The 16,023-nt window shown below is 45.5% G+C and overlaps 1 protein-coding gene and 1 long non-coding RNA gene across 2 annotated transcripts in view; one reads left to right on the top strand and one right to left on the bottom strand.

The window, feature by feature from the left end:
• LOC146178341 (ATP-binding cassette sub-family C member 2-like) overlaps window positions 1-16,023 on the bottom strand; it is a 116,199-nt gene extending 100,176 nt beyond the window's left edge. The window contains exon 1 of the mRNA XM_084579678.1: window positions 15,868-16,023. The gene's annotated coding sequence lies outside the window, so the exon portion shown is untranslated. The remainder of the gene's footprint in view (window positions 1-15,867) is intronic.
• On the top strand, window positions 8,278-11,824 carry LOC146178342 (uncharacterized). Its single transcript, XR_014700864.1, has 3 exons — window positions 8,278-8,324; window positions 11,412-11,455; window positions 11,548-11,824. It is a non-coding gene; the product is annotated as an uncharacterized LOC146178342 (long non-coding RNA).

Here is a 16,023-nt window from a genome sequence, read left to right as displayed (position 1 = left end):
GTCTGTTTAGGTTTGGACACCATGCACCTGCAGCAAACTCTGCAAAACTGCAAATCATCTGGGGCTGCCGTTCCTGTCAAGCTGGAACGAAAACCGCAAATAATATGCTGAACGAATGGGTCCAATACTGAAAGTACAAGCATAACTAAAATCCTTACGCGACAGCTGTAAAAACCCTGCTCTGTCGAAACTGTGATGTTGCCATCGTCGTTCTTATCACCTTTGTGAGCTCAAAACCGCAGGGATGGCTTTGGCACCTGGTATTCGACAGGTGACATGGCCGTCAACATTGTCGGCGGCTGCTTGTTTGACTGCACGAGACCACGTTACAAGACCGAGTTGGTCATGTCGAGCAGACGAGTGCAGAAACCCACACCTTTTGATTACGAGGCAGACGAGCTGCCCCAAGACCAACAGTTCGTTCTATTTGGTAACAGCGATGTTTTTTTCTTGGATATATAGGGTAGTCTCTTGCTAATGTGTTAGCTTGCAACTGCGTGCTAATAAGTTTGTGTTGTGTTCAGAATTAAGTGGTAGGGCAGTTGCGCGTTACTGCCGCTGTGTGGTGCGGCTGACTGGCAACAATGAGTGAGCGGGAGACCTGTGTGGTGTGACAGCAGCGCTGTGTTTGGCAGTGTGATTTTTTACTATTGTCACGGCTGAAGCGGGACGAAGTTTTAATAAAGGTGGCAACTCAGTTACCATAGGCTTCTTTCTTGCTCTCTCCTATGGGATAGTATGTGCACAAAAATAAACAGAAGTAGATAAAATGTCATCTTGATGCATTAGTAATGCATGGCACGGCAGTAAATAAAGCGTATTAGCTATATTTTCAGTTGTGTAACTTTACAATGGCTAAATAAACACTCTTCGAAAACAATAGCTTCAAATGGCAAGCTCTCGCCCCCGAAGGCCGCACCTGTCAGTGTCAGCGTGGTATGTAGCAACTGCCAAGAGAGTACATGTGAGGTGGAAAAGAGTCATTATACAAACTCTATGAAAAAGTTTTCTTTAATAATGAGCATACTACCAACATATAATTATACAGCTAATATTTTGTATTATTCAATCTGTGTTTTAAGCGGAAAATAATAAGCCTCCTTACGTACCGGAACGCATGCATAATTTTCACAAAAACGTGTCGAGGGAGTGCTCACATTATTACTACCGATTCAGTTATGGCATCAGCATACCATACTTTTGCCGTAGAAACCTAAAATAAAGCATCTTATGTGGATGATCATCGTTGGTGCCAAGAGAACTAGGTTGTTCAAGACGTGTCGATTGAAGGTCTACCTCGTCTGTGGTCAAGCAAGCATCCCAGGTGGGTGGCAGAACAACCAAAAAGGCGGGATTGTATCGCGACTTGTCATTAGTAAAGTCAATGTTATGGGTTCCCTTGGGTAAGATACTGAAGTAGAACTTGTTGCTGGGCTAGTTGGTTCCTGATAATACGGGGAAAGTAAGCGCAAATAAAGAGACAAACACAAGAGAGGAGACAAGACAACGCGCGTTGTTTTGTCTCCTCTCTTGTGTTTGTCTCTTTATTTGCGCTTACTTTCCCCGTATGTTCCCTTGGGTCACGGCAAGTAGAAGCAAGCTCGGGTAGCTGAGGGGCAATATAGGTCGCACAGAAAGACACTTTATTTAATGACGCTATAATTCAGTATTGCATCTCAATGCATAGAACGCATAATGACTTGCTGTTTTCCCGCAAAGTATTTGCACTCCATCCCTTTAATATGTTGCCTCGTCGGTAATCTAAGAAACATGATACCGAAAGCAATGAGGCTTCTCATAGGCACCGCTATAATTAGCCGCAAAAATGCATTAGGATGCCATAGGCACGGATTAATCCATCACGTCAAGCTACAATATGCTTTATTTTTGCCTTCTGACGGCATTGCGTGAAAAAATGTGAGGACATTGCGCATAAATCAACGTGTTTTTTTCCTTGGCTCATATTGGCCCCCATTACGCAAGCAGCCGAGTATTTTTCTCGCATTTTTCAGCTGATTTATAAATCAATCGCAATTGCCAACACCGGATTTAGTTTCCGGTCTGCTCTTAGAGCCTTAAGGACGTACCCTTACATTGAAATGTACTTTCTTGCTCTCACCCCGCTTTTTCTACAGCTTTTCCCAACTGTGGTCGAGTGAGTATTGACTATTATTTTTCCCGCACCACCTGTAAAATCGTGACCTAGGACAACGTCAAAAGCGGGCTATAGGAGTGCATCTTGCTGTTCAGATGAAAGGCAGGCTCAGCAGCCAGCGATGATTGCAGCAATTTTGCCCGTGTAGGTCTAGAATGGAAAGCGGAGACACAAGTAAGTCGCAACCTGTCGGTTCCCATAGAGTCTTTATAGGTTCCGATAGCGCTCGTCCCGTTAATGATCGTGATAATTAGGGGGGTGGGCAAAGACGTCATTTCATCTTCGAGGGGGCACTGATGACAGGAACATGGCGGCAAGTTGTTTTAGAGCATTAGCTCTGCAGCGTTCATCTGCGAATTTCGCTTTATTCCGTGTTATTCCTGAACCTAGTACCTCATCCGCTCCACAGATGGCGCCACGTAATCCTGTGACTCATGTTTCATCTCACGCTGCGCAGCAAGTATCGTTGTCTTCATCTTCGTGCCGAAGCACGAGGGAACTATGCTATCGGCGCAGCCGATCAAGCCTCGTGTAAAACAGCCCAGTGTTTACTTCATAGCGCCATGCCGCTATAAATCTTTTGTCGTCTTTATCAAATTCCGAATGCAAAGCCTTCTCGCGCTGTACAATGAACATAGTTTTTTTTTTTAGTCGATATTTATTGCCTCAGGGCATCAGTAGGTTAGGAGATGAAGGATGAATAAATAATTAAATGAATGGAAAAAGGTTGGCTGATTTAATGAAGTCCAGAAGTGAGCGATGATGAGGTCCCTGCGTCCAAGTGACGTATGAGGCAGGATTGGTTGCTGAAAGGCCAGCTATGCTCAGGTGCCGGATTCGTGTTGGCTTGAGTGCTGGGCAGTCCCACAGCAAGTGGTGGATGTCGGCCTCGACATCTTCGTTGTTACAGATCGGGCATCCTGGGCGAGGATATAAGTGTTGGAAGCATGACCACGTCCTAGTTACAGCTGGTGTAAGGGCAACACCGACCCGGATCCTCCTAAGCGCAACCTCCTCTGCACGGGTGAGACCGCGGGGAAGGGATAACGCACACGGAGGGATAAGTGCACGTGTGCGGCGCCGGAGGTGCTCCTTTCTTGACAAAAGGAGGGTAGCGTCGTCGACTTCGAGAAGCCGTGGGATTGATGCGTCTTGGTTCACGAGGCGGGTTGCAAAATCAGCTTGACTTTGGGAAGGCAGCAGATCCCGTGGTACCCACTCAATGCGTATTGATTGTGGGATGCGCGCCGCAAGCTGGTGGATGTCCTGGCAAATTTTAGGGCAGCGGCTGACACGTCGGAGCAGACGTACTGCTTGAAGTGCGTCAGTGCGGATGACAACGTGGGCTGTAGGGAGCATGGTTATAGAAGTCACGGAGCAGAGTGCCTCCTGAACTGCCACAAGCTCAGCGCAGAAAGATGTAAGTGGTTCTGAAAGCTGAAACGTAGTTGTCTGATTCAGGCTAGGTCTCCGTGGACAGTAGATTGCCGTTTTGGCTTCACAGCCTTGCAGGCTTCCATCTACGTACACTACTATGGAATCTTGAGGCAGGTTAGTATCTTGCTCTTAAAATCTCTGGCGTAGCAACGATGCAGAGTTGGCAGACGTCGGTCTGTGGATGTCAGTTGGCTTGTCTCCTAACTGTATAAATTTCCAGGGAGGGAGAACTGGTGCAGGTGGCTGAAGAAAAATGTGTGACGTTGCATACTCCCTCAGTGCTTGCGTGGAATGTGACAAAGTGGCCTTGAGTCTGCGAGCATCACGACGCTGCTGCACCAGTTCATCGATGGTGTTGAGCTGCGCATTTTCCTGTAACGCTACGACCGGTGTGATTCGCGGGAGGCATACACATAAGCCATCTCCCTAAAGACGGAGACTGCAGGTGGCAGACAACGAGAAGCCAAACTAGACAGTTGCCAAGTAGCTTACCCAGCGCGGAAGCGAGAGAAGATCGAAGTGGCAGCAGCGATTGCGGCCGATGGCTAACGATCGAAAACTTTTATTCAGTGATTGTTTAACCTCTGTAATGTTTTTGCCTTTTGTGAAGTATTTCTGCTCACTTCGAACTTTATTTTACTCTGTCGAGTAGAGTAAAAAAATCTATTAAGAACAATTAGGCTTATCATGAGCGCCATCCTAAAGGGCAGCATATATATGGACTGCTCATGCATTCATTAAATCAGCAAATCGCGCGTCTTCAAAACTTCTGCTATCTCTGCAGAAACAACTGCGGTAAATGACATACCACATGCATCAAATTATTTTTCTTTTTGAGCTCATATCGAGGCTCGTTTGCAAGAAGCGGACTTTCTTTTGCGCGCACTTTTTGGCTCTGTATCCAAACTGACACTGTTGTAGTTAAATCCAGTAAATTCAAGCCACGGAAGAGCGTTCTTTAACAAAGGTAACGTATTACCAGTTATTTTGAATTTAAAAGCAGCGCTCAATGATCAAACATTGAAGCTCATCTGAGCGACTGGAGACAAGCCGCATTACCAAACTTAACGACTACCTATTTGAGGGAGTTATTAAATAGCCTTTTTATTTTGCTCTTTTCTCTAAAGTTCTATAAGTTTTAGAAGCACTGTGTACATCGTTGTTCTACTGGCCTTGTTAGTGGTGTCCCAATTTAGTACTTTGTCTTGACAGCCTCTTGCAAGACATTTAACGACTTGTCGCAATTTGACATTTGCTTTGCGAGGCTTGCAAGTTGAGCACGAATCGATAAAATAAAGTATAATTACAAATTTAGCAAGAACATTGCAGCCTGAAACGCTGCTAAATCCTGCCATGTGGCTTCGTGCCGAAATTAACTATCCGTCTCCTGCTGGAAAGCAGGATATATAAGTTTTAATTTTCCCCTAGGGCCTGCTTCATCAGTGCTGTCTCTTCAGGCCATAGCTCTTAGGCAACGTAATATCCCTTTTTTAAGCTTAGCACTTACTAATAGTGCAAAATTTATTAAAATACTCCTTTTAAAAAGACTAAGCGAGTAAAAAAATCAGCAGCTTAAGAAATAACGCTTCTTGCCCAACGTGTAAATTATCAAGCAGATGGCGGCAAACCAATAGACCAATAGGTATTCAGAACATGCTAACTTGCAAATAATACTCGATCGAGGTAACCACTCAGTCCATCAGCAACGATTAGCTGCAAAATAAACATCTACCACTGCATGTTACCGTGCGCCATATTACAACGAAAGCTATCTCCATTGCACGTGTGAATACGTCACTAAAATTGTCCCCTGTTTCATTTGCCTCTCGTCTTTCGCAAAACGTATAAACTGCATAAAGTAAGGAAGGACGTAGCACGGCTAAACCTAAGTAGACAAAGCGAAAGCGCGCGACACCTGCATAGATGCCTGCGAACCTCAAGAGCACGACCGCCGAGTCTAGATCACAAGAATGTATCGAGGGCGTTTTTAATGGGGGAGGTTCAGGAAGCGAGTCAGATGTGCAGTGGTGGTGGAAAAGGTCAGTAGAGGACTAGAAGTCTGTGCGGCATTGTGCCAGGCAATATTGAATATTTGTGAAAAATGTAACGGTTCGAATGAAGTGCCAGGTGTGTGAAGACGAAGCAGAAGCAGGTGTATACGATGTACAAGAAGCGAAGCAGCAGCAGAAGAAGCAAGCGCCACCGGCTCCGCGCACCGCCTCCCCGGCAACACAAACCATGAGCCCAATATTGGTTCTGCTTTGGCTAATTCCGGTCCTATATACGACCAATGCATTGCCAATACAATGCCAACATTGGGCCGACGCTTGTTGCCACCTAGGCTGTCCGCGGAGGCCGTCACCCCTAGGCATGTTCAAGGTCATATGAAATACACGCCGACCAGAGAGAGATACAGAGAGAGACTCTTTAATGAAAAAAATAGAGAATTTTTTCGGCTTTTAGATTTCGCTGGCATGCTACTCTTTGTAGGAAGGGGAATTCGAGAGGGAAAGATTGAAAAAGAATGGTGAGGGAAATAATAAAATTGAAGGGGGAGATAAAACACAGCCATTAAATACGTGTTAAGGTGCATCGTGGAGTAATGATATAAAATCAAATAATGAAATGCATGACCCGACAAATGTGCTTATAGAGTTCACAGCTTGCAAAATGCCTGAGGGAAAGATATGCAAGATGAATTTAGAGCTTGTCAAGGAGCGATACAATGTATTTCAAATATGTAAATAAAAAGTTCATCGCGAGGCTCTGTTGCCTAGCGCAGGCTAAGGGACCTAAAACACTGTTCATTGTTAAAGGAACTGAGGAGAGCTTCTCCATGCTATGCTCATAGTACGCACGCTCGTCAGCGTACGCACGACAACCAAGTTACGCAGGGGCGTAGTGGAGCTTTCGCTTTAAAAGTGCGCTGCGCATTTTGACGCCTCAGTGTAGTCAAAAACATAATTAAGGCTGAATGATACGTTGACTCGGCGCGGGCGGCATCTCATTTCGTATAATTTTTGTTTACTAGGTAATAAATAAGAACTCTCGAGAAATTCCTTTCTCTCAAACACTGCCAAATTATGAAATAATACACTACATTATATGACAAACCACCATTACTATTTACAAGTTTCACGTCCACGGCCCAATTACTGTTCCTAAAGAGTATTGTACGCCCTACCTTATACATTACATAAATTTAGATTGTCATAACAAAAAGAGAACTGCTTCGTTTTCACTTAACCATTTACGAGACTCTTCTGTCATCGTTAAGGTAGAAGTGAAAATAGAGAGAGAGAAAGACGTGCCGTAGTGGAGGGCTTCGGACCACCGCGCGATAGCGGCTTTCGCATCATCGCATTTTAGTGGTCAAAGGTGTCCCCTATGGCATAATTAAAGCTGAAACCATAGAGTAAATTACTATGCGCAAAAGCCATGTCTTTACTTTCAAGCCGAACCTAAGCGTAGCCATGCAGATTGCTCTCGCGCACCTCCAGGTTTAACCGCAAGCTAAACCACAGCTAATTTTTCTTCTTAACCTCTACATAGATTTTGAGCTTCGCGCGTAACGTAACTGCCAAACTTTTTCTCAAAAGCGGACCTCCTGGTCTAGGAATATTTGACCAACCCCGCAATCCCTCTCACAGCTCAAGATGTCTACACACGAAGCTTGCACAAAGCCTGCGTATGGTTGTCGAACCAAGTTGAGCAGGCTCTTACCGGGAACGATTACTAGAAGGGCTGTACTGTACAACAACAAGTTGCGCTGTCCTTATGGGCTGCCTGAAAGCGGCTGTGAATATTTACATGCAGTCTTGCAATTGGGAAGGTGCTCCATGAATCACTTAAAAAAAAAACAATATCTGCACTTCAAAGACCGCGATAGTGGTGCTAAAACCCTTAGCATGTATCACCGTACATCGGTGTTTAATATTTGCAGGACGTCGCTCAGTGAAGACCCCGGTGTGAAGAATAAAGCGTCGCATGATAGACCGTAGCTGCGGTATAGCTATTCTACCACGAGGTCAAAGCATTATTCATCAAATGCATGACCCATGATGAAATTCATGAGGAAATAGCACGGGGAGGACATGAATACACCGATTGAAAACAAGGTGCTGCTTTATTTTCACTGCTTGATTGCACTGCTTTAGTTTCACTTGATTCAGGATCACTCTTAAAAAGCTAAGAGGTCACTCCGGAGTCACGTGACAGTGAACTGTCGCGTGATTCAGCATGACTCGCAAGAAGTGATGGCGCCTCGCAGAAGTCAAATGACCAAGAATGCCGCGTGATTCAGGACTACACGCAAGAATAAATGACGTCACATCGTAGTCATGCGCCAATTAGTATCACGTGATTCAGGATGACTTGCCAAAAATGATAACGTCTCACCGGAGTCACGTGACAGTGTTATCTGATTTAGGATCATCAATATGTGAAACGCGAATGCTTTTGCATTTTTCCACCAAAACACTTCAGTTACCTTTGCCGTCTCATTTCTTGCAGTCAAGCATTAACTTATTTTTTTCTACCGTAATTATGTGTATCCCACATATTTTGTCAATTAAGAAATTTTTGGCAATATCCTTGAATTTCCTATCTTGCATGTGAGTCTTAATTGCGTAGTTTTTTATTGAAATAACAACTTCACCCAATTTTGCATTTCTTTTTCAGTGGAGGCCACACTCATCAGCTGCTTAAACATCACCATCGCTGCCTCAAAGTGGTGCGAGAAATTTTCTTTTCTATGATTTTGAGCCGCAGATCATATATTGGGGAGCTGTCTTAGTGGTCGAATCCACGCGCATAAGTAGTTATTAGGATTCATAGTTCAGTTTGCATTATAATCGGGGACACATAACTCTACCGACAACTTTGCGCAGCTTTTATGAAATATCAATAAGGTCCCATCTTTTGTTGACACGACCTTAGCGCTTTTGTTTGTTTTTTTGTTTACTGCCAAAGATGAAGCTGTTGCAGCTTGCAGCGTTTTTGTGCAAATTAAAGGCCTAATAATTGCCGTTACAGAATGGATGCCTTCAGAACACACTGATGAAAACTCCGTGAAGTTATTCATCTGCCACGACAATGATTCCCTGAACCCTACTCAATATGCTTACGTTTATGCGCCAGTAAAGGGAACATTATACGCAGTGAAAGTTGCATTTAAGGATTCCAGTTTATGTTTTTTTGTTGTTGCTGAGCAAAGGACGTGTGGCGACCATTTTGAAGTGGATGGCGGTGTAGTCTATTTGAGGCTAAAATTGATGTAGTTGAAGGCATCTTACCTCGGAGTTGTCTAGTGATAGCGAAATCTTTACTTTTTGTGTGTATTTAGTTTATAATTTATTTAGGAGTTTTATAGTGCATTTAGGAACTTATTTAGGATAAACGTTCTACTTTGTAATTATAACGCGATACGATGTACAGCCATAGGTAAACTTCAGTTTTTTGGCAGTCTCCCCATAATCGTGCCGTGATAAAAAGCGATGGATGGGAGAATGAAAAGAGACAAGGAGCACCATTTTGGAGGCTGGCGAAAAACATTTACACATTCTTACTGCATGCTGATATTGCAAAAACACGTCTGGGTTTCCATTTCACTGCCGATTCCTAGCTGGGTTTGTAAAAAAGTGAGAAAACACGGGAGGGAAGGGGGAATTGCAAAAAAGAAGGGCACCCCTTTCACTACATGTATTGTTGCCACTACAGGTCCACGACACGCGCAGTCGGTAGGAGACTGTCTTTTTTACTTTTCAAGAATTATACTGTAATAGAAGACACATCTGGGCGAGTTGGTACGGTGACATGATGAATAAACAGCGCTACAAACTAGGACGAAGATCAAGAAGCAAACAGGACGGGCGCTGGCTCGTCACTGAAGTTTATTGAAAAAACACAGAGTATAAATATCCATGCCAAGCCGCACTCAACCACACATTAAACAAAAAACCAAGTCATGATGATCCAGCATACATACCACGTTCAAGAAACCTAACCTCATTATCTGGTAAAGCAAATGACGGTTCACTAACACATTTTTCACCTAATCGCATGATATGCCTGGCTTCAATGATTTCCCGCTAATCTGTGCCGGATGGACATCCAAAATACCTGTCTGTGTTAGAAAAGGATGGCAGCCATCACTCACCTTACAATGCGCAACCAGATTAGAGCCTCTACCAATCTCTAATGATCTCTCGTGCTCTCATAACCGAACATTAATACACCTGCCCGTTTGACCCACATACACTTTATCACAAGATAACGGAATTTTGTATATCACTCCTACTTTATATGGAACATAGGAAAACTCATGCTTCACCCGACACGTGTTTCTTTCCCGGACTTTTTTCGCTGCTTTGTTCTTAACTATGCTACACATTTTTGACAGTTTATTTGGTGCTGAGAAAACCAAATTAACGTCAAACCTTGTCATCTTCCGACAAGTTGGGGTCACCCGTTTTCATTAGTCGACGACATATTCTCTGTAGCCTGTAAAGCTTAACGTAAACGCTGTTCAGCGCGGAGTTTCTTGACTTTCGGGCGGCCAAATAATTCTGAGAAATTCGTTTTGAAGCCAGTCCAAGTTTCGATGTCGTGGTTCCGGTACCACCATTAGCGACACAGGTAAGGTACAATATGACGTAGTTGAGGTTTGTGTCGACGTACCACTTGTTTTAGCGGCTTACCCGTTCATAGGAGGTGAGCCAATCTTCTACATCATGGTCATTGATCTCGCCTAAGATAGCCGGGTCTCAATCGAGAAGGGAGCCAGCACAGATGACAGCCGGGCTCACCTGCACGGCTTGGTGTATAACGTCGTCTGGCATCGCGGTTATCAGGAGAGTACGGCTCCGGAGCTCCAGATTCGATGTTCTCCCAAAAAACCTCCACAAAATGTAGAATGGAGGTTTATTAAAAAGTACTGGGATCCCAACATCAGCGGCGAACACAGCCCGTAGACAGTCAGATCGAACACGCACAGCGATATTAGTGCCATTGACTGGATGTTCCACATGCACTTCTTTCTCTCGACAATTTATTTTTTCCTACATTGCTCGTATTCAGTGGTACGATGATCCTTTTTAGTTTCAATAAACCTAAGATATACCTCATTTGTTCATTAACTTTTTAATATACCGCCATATGTATCTGTGGATTTGTAAACTTATTTTGCCCTTTTTTTCTTTCAACGGGAGTATTTCGGGAGGTTGCTGTTTATTGTGCCCAATCTGTGTGTGTACCATTGTGCTTTAATCTGTGTCGCGTATTTCTTTTTCTTAATGATAAAATGATTTCCGCGTCGTACTATTTTGTTTGTTCATATATCAATTACCTTTGTATTTTTTGCCTGTTTCCTTACATTTTATGTATATATTGCACTGTATAGATTTTATGTCCCCCTTACACAATGCCTAATGGGCCTGTAAGGTATTTTCAAATAAATAAATAATGCAACAAACTTCTGAATGCAGCCTTCGTATGTCTCGTTTACGTCTGTCATATAATACGTAGCATCCTAAGGAGCGCTCTGAATCAGTGATCAGAATTTATCTAGCACCCCTTCATTTTTTCAGCTTACCTTATAAACAAGCCCTTAAAATCTGGACTTATACGACTGCATTCTAATTTGAACAAAGCTAAGTATGGTAAATTAGGGTAAAAAAAAAAAAAAAAAACCTCGGCCCTTTTTTTCATTTCATATCTGGACACGCCCACATCATTCTGAAACACCCACGTGTTAGAACAGGTTAAGCCTGCCTTCTTAGACTGGGGGCTAAACTGAGCTTCTTAAGTTTATCTCACGCAGAGCTCAACGATGAGAACAGCAGAAGGCACGAAAATGGAGACAGTGTGAGTAAACGGATCGTAAGGTCGTGGCCGAGCAGAACAAAGTCCGTCAATTTTGTTTTCAGCAACTGAAGTTTTGTTTTCTTTTCTCGCAGTGTGTACCAGACCAAGTGTACCCACAGTGCCCACCGGGATGCATCTGCTGTCCAGAGAAAACTGCGCGAAGATTACCAGGTGAAGCCAGGAAAGGGATTTGCATCGACCCTAAAAAGCGGCGACCTAAAAAATGCGACCCACCAGTGATCTCGGGCCCGTTTGGAGGCATGCCGATTGGACCTGCTACTCCGCAACTTCCTCGCCGTCGGCAATAAAATTAGAAGATCTCAACCACCTGTTTTGTACTCGTTACAATAAATAGGTAACCGATCACAATTACTTTATTTCAAATGTAAATGATTACTGTCATCAATTATAGCCCCAGAAAAGTAAATGATAATTACAGAACAGTACACTATTGCGTTTGCGAAACTTTTCTTTGAATTTTATTACCATAGCACACACTTGCTCAAACTAAAAAAAAAACTAGTGTGACTTGCTCTTTATACACGCACTTATATTCAACAGGGTTTGTTTTTGAAAGTTAATTGTCACAGATTTTGCAACGTTGCATCAGCTGCTACACTAAACAGTATCTGTATGTATAAGTGCTAGAGGGTAGGGCGATGTTATGTCATAAGAACCCTTTGCACATCCAATAGTAGTTCCGCAACGCTTAGATGCCAGTTTCTACACACTCCGTGACCCGCCGCGATGGTTGAGTGGTTGGAGCATCCAGCTGCTGGAACCAAGGACTAAGGATCGAATCTCAGCCCCAGCGGCCAAGTTTTGGTGAAGGCGAAAAGTAAGACGCCCATGTATTTTACGATGCAATGCACGTTATAACCCCAGGTCCCGTCTGCCCTTCTCTGTCCATTGTGAAGTTTGCGCTGTTTTTCTCTGTGATGAACCAACTAGCTCGAGATGTTTTCTTCAACCCCAGGTGGCAGAAATCTCCGGAGCCCTTCACCACCGCGTTCTCCCGTAGCCTGAGTTGCTTTGAGACGTCAAAATTAAAATCCAAACCTAACACTTTTTATGAAGTGTCGCGGCTCCTTCATGGCGCTGTGAGAAGGCACTGCAGGTAAGGTCGCTAAAGGGCTCAAAGAAAAACCGTGCCCGTGCATTTTTTTTTATATTAACATCAGAGGTGACCTCTCATGCGTAACCATAGCAAGACCAGTTTAATTTTTTGGTCAAACGCTGTTGCAGCTCCTTACGTCGTCCCTCGCAAGGCACTTATTTTGCCTTAAACCGTGGAATTGAAGTAGGTGCCAGCTGAAGAGGGAGCACTAGGGAAAGCGCAATTTGTAGGCAGGCGTGAGAACCGTCGTGCTCACCGTCTTCAGGCTTTGTTTGTTTAGTTCGCTCGAACGCCGACTGCTGCGACTGTAGCCATTCCCAACGGAAGACCATAGCGGTCGTCGCCAGGCGCGCGCGGAAGCGTTGGAGCGATACTATGGTCACCAACAACACGTGTATTACAAGAACGTCGCCGGCCCATACCACGGAGGGGGTGGAAAAGGGGGGGGAGGGGGGGGGGGTGTACGGCTGCAGTTCTACACAACACGAACACAGTTAACGGGCTAACTTTAAAAGCCTACAGCACAACACACGCGGAGGATATCGCCATCGCTCTGGTTCTCAGTATTCCCAAGTCGAAACACATAATCGCCGAATCGCGAGGAGCTTGTCGGAACTTAGGCTGGGGTGTATGCTGCAATCTAACTGCCGATACAAAGACCCAACTCTGCATAACCTCATTTGGCCGCCCGGTCACCAGCGTGTCAAGGAAAATGAACAGGATGATCAGGCCGCCCGCGCACTCTCTCCCCGGGATACCTCCTTATCCTTGGAATTCTACTCCCAATCCGACAATCTGGCCCTTACATTCAAAGACATCAATTACTACAAGGAGGAGCACAGGCGCTACCCGGCCCTTTGTAATGGACTGGATCGCGCTGACGAGCGCCTCCTCACCAAACTTTTTACCAATACTGTACTGTGCCCGGCGGTGCTTAAACGTTTCAACTCATCATTTGATGGTGCGTGCCAGTACTGTGGGGAGGTGGTTCACACCTTCCACATGGTCTGGGCGTGCCAGTCAAACCCATCCATTCCCCCCAGCCCCAATCCAACTAGAGAGGACTGGGAGGCGGCTCTGCTCGGCTGTCAAGACCTCAAGGCTAAAAGGCCTTAGTTCAACGGACGCGGGTGGCGTTGCTTGCCAATGGGGCCCATGAATAGGGGCTCCACCTAGTATTGTGAGGGGAGGAGACCAATACACCTCTAATCCAAGCACCTATCTACCCATTTAATGGTTAATAAATGTTTGAACCATCACCGCCACTCCCAACGGCTTCCGTTTTCCATGCAGCGATATACAGAGCATAGCATAGTCGACATATTCGGCAGAAACCGTGCGTAGTCCGTGAGCATAACAAGGAACGAACACAGCTCGCTCACGTTAGTTGGCGCGGAGTTTGCATAATGGAGTCCACGTTCTTTTCAAGAGGGAGTAGGCCTTGCCGATCGATACGATGCTCGAAGTAAGTCACTGAAGGCTGCGGAACTTGCACAGTGTCGGCCCCAAGTTTGACACCATGCTCCCGGAATCGTTTCAACACTTTCTTGAGCCACGTTCCCTTGTCCCCTTTGCCTTCTGACACTAATATGTCATCAAGGTAGGCTTGGACGCCTGGTACCCCGCTGAGTACAGCGTCCATCTTTCTTTGAAATATAGCCGGTGCAGAAGCTATATCAAACGGAAGTCTGTTGTAACGAAAAAGTCCGCGTGACGTTTCGTCAAGGGGCACTTGGTTGTACGCGTCCTTCAAATTCAAGATGCTGAAGTATTCAACTCCATTTAAGTTCTCGATTGTGTTCTCGACCACTGGAAGTGGGTAATGCTCTATATCACATGCAGGGTTAAGCGTGGCTTTAAAGTATCCGCATATTCGTACGGTGCAATCTTTCTTTAGGAAAACTACAATGGGTGTAGCCCATTCTGAATGTTGTACAGGTGATAAGGTCTCAAGGGACAATAACCGGTCAATTTCACAGGAGACTTCTCACGGAGGGTGTAAGGAAGGTATCTGGCCTTACAGAATTTCGGTGTCGCCGTCTCCTTGAGCTTTAGGCTGGCTAGCGGTCCCTTGATGATCCCCTGATCTGACGAAAAGACATCTTTATGCTCATCGAGCGGTCTGTTCACCATGTGGTCGCTTAACGCGTTTCTTGTCGAATCCGGCGCAGTGAGTTCTGTCATCAGAACGCCCATCTTGCCAAGTGCCGCAATCAAATCGCGGCCACACAAGCTCGGTCCTGTACAGTCAAGCACAATAAGTGGACAGGTTACCGGCACTGTTTTGTATCGCACCGGATGTTCCAGTTCGCCAAGAACCGGCAGTTGTCCCGCGTAACATGACAACTTCACGTGTGGCGTTTTGAAGCGTGGCCACTGCGTTCGGTGTCGGTCGTAAACGTTCCTTGATATGACGCACACCGGGGATACTGTGTCCACTTCCATTTCCAGACATAATTTCCTCCACCGAAACGTGCGGCGAAATGGTGGTTCCAACCCGTTTTTCCTTTCAGAAATTAACGTCCAGACGTGTGCATCATCCGTTCTCTCGTTGCTAGACGCTGTTTCAAATGTCAGTGCTTTGACACTCGCGGTTCGCCTGGCAGCATTTTCATCTGTTCTGACCCCGTAGCATTTCTTCGCCAAATGACCACGTTGCCTGCAACGGTAACACCGTGCGTTAGCCCAGCGGCCGAAATTATCATCGTGCTTCGCGCTTCCACATCGTCCGCACCCTTGCGCTGCGCCGCTGGTGTGGTTATCTCGCGACGAAAAGCGATGACTGGCTTGTATTTTTAGCACTGTTTGTGGTGCTACACTAGTGTCGTATGCATCATTCTCGGCTTTTTCTGCTACTATTGCCAGCGCTTCGGCCTCCTCCAGCGTCAAGTCTTCGCCAGCAACTGCTTGCGTAGGTTAGTTTAGCGTACATCAGAAACAATTCTATCCCTCAGCATTCTGTCTAACGCGGTCCCAAAGTTGCAGCCATCTGCTATGCGCCGTACTTCAACCAGAAATGCCTGCACTGCCTCACCCTCGCGTTGGCAATGGGTGAAAAATTTATAGCTCTCCGCTATCTCGTGACGCTTCGGGTCGTAGTAGCTGTTTAAAGCTACGACTGCTTGGTCATAAGTTAGGAAATTCGGCGTCCAAGGTGTAACCCGTCCCGCTAACACTTGCACCGTCTGCGTGCTAAGTGCTGCCACAAGCAAGGCTCGCTTCCGTCTTGGGTCACTAATAGCATTGGCTTCAAAATATGCTTCTGCCCTTGTAAGCTACTGCGTTTTCCACTTACCTGAGGTGTCGTCGAAGGTCGGGAGCTGCAGGCTGGTCATAGCTCTCGTCGGTGCTTCACGTTGCGGCAGGCTCTCGGCTTCAACTTTAACCGCAAGGGCTATTTTCGGACTCGTCGCCACTGTAGTAAAGCCAGCTCAAACAGCGCAGTAACACG

Source organism: Amblyomma maculatum, chromosome 9 (assembly GCF_055883805.1).
Source record: "Amblyomma maculatum isolate TAMU_Amacu chromosome 9, ASM5588380v1, whole genome shotgun sequence".
In the NCBI taxonomy this organism is placed as follows: domain Eukaryota; kingdom Metazoa; phylum Arthropoda; class Arachnida; order Ixodida; family Ixodidae; genus Amblyomma; species Amblyomma maculatum.
This window is presented reverse-complemented; position numbering and strand designations above follow the sequence as displayed.